Genomic DNA, 1,519 nt, shown 5'->3' on the forward strand with positions numbered 1-1,519 from the left:
CTAAGGAAAAAATCGCAGGTTACGTGGCAATGTCTTGTAGATGCCTACTGTACAACGTTGGTAGTTTAGGGCGGTCTAGCAGTTCTTGATAGGACGCTGATCTGGTTTTGCACACCACTCTAAGCGCTCGTTCCTGAATCAGCTCGAGCTTTCTCCGATCCGATGCATTGCAGAAGTTCCAGACTAGATGGCAATAGGTCAAATGGGGCAGAATCGATGACTTGTAAAGCGAAAGGTGAAAATAATCGCCAACCGGTGTTTTCGGCCCCTTTAAACTTTTTACGAGGCCGTTAAAAGTACCAGAGGATAACCATTTTTCTAGGAAATAATAAATTGACCTCTTCAACTTGTATGTTTTGTTTTTCCCATTTCAGACCACGTGATGTTACTGTAGAGAACAGTTTCTTTCAAATGTTGTCTTATGCGCGCGCTTAGGGTGCGTTCGATTGACCTTATTCCGGAATAGGAATATATGGAATAGGAGTTTAAAATCCTTCACTTTTACAGAGCTTCACATTTAAATTGTCAAACCCCTGCTAAAATGTTATTTTAAACACATCTTTATTACCCTTGTTGCTTCAAAACGCCAGACATACCCTTTTTAATCATCACCCCTTGTATTCTTATTCCGGAATAGGGTCAATCGAACGCACCCTAATTGCTGGCGAGCCTTAGAGAGGCAGCAGCCTATTCTTGATATTAGCGAAAAAAATCAAAATTTGTGGGATGTAAGATCGGAAGCATGCGCAGTCGATTGTGGTGTTATCATTTCTGAAATCCGGGGTATTGATACCCGTTATGACGTCACATGCACATGGAAGGGTATCTTACAGCCTCACAGCCTTCGAGTCGAGTACTTTTCCAATGCGCCGTCGTTGATCATCATTCAACCGTACATGTACAGATTTTGAACCTCTTACATTTGAATACCGAGTCAAATTGTTAGTGGGTTGCCAGTATGGCAATCCCAGTCGGGAAGTGGGTGGAATTTGTTTGTTTTGTTTTGTTTTTTTTTTAATTTTCCGTGTCGGTAAAAGTCTTGCCTGTCACTCCCCTGGTAAGTGGTGTGTTTGTGCTTAGAGCCTTCTGCGTGTATTTTCTTAGGATCGAGAGGGTAGTGGAAATGCGTAGATTTCTCTGGTGGACACAGGAGAATCGTTAACTTAGCCTGCAATGGCGTCGAAAGTCATGTAACGCGAATGCCGTTTTAGTGGATCCTTAAACAAAATATACCCTTATGGAGCTCAATAATGGTAAGTCAGTTGGATAAACTAGGCAGGCGGTGAAAAACCAACACCTGGAATCTCAAAAGCGTCGAGTAATGGACTTCGACAACAATCTATCACCCGTCGAGCTGAAATCAAAGTGAGCTCTATTTCTAAAATAAGTTTTACCAAGTGAGCGGTTAGGAAGAACACTGAAACCAAATGGAAAATTCTCTGGTAACTTATGGGTTCAACAAAGACAGAGAACGACTCGAACACCCTACGTGGATCTGTGATCAACTCTGCATAGTCTT

This window comes from Montipora capricornis, chromosome 3 (assembly GCF_036669925.1).
Source record: "Montipora capricornis isolate CH-2021 chromosome 3, ASM3666992v2, whole genome shotgun sequence".
Lineage (NCBI taxonomy): Eukaryota > Metazoa > Cnidaria > Anthozoa > Scleractinia > Acroporidae > Montipora > Montipora capricornis.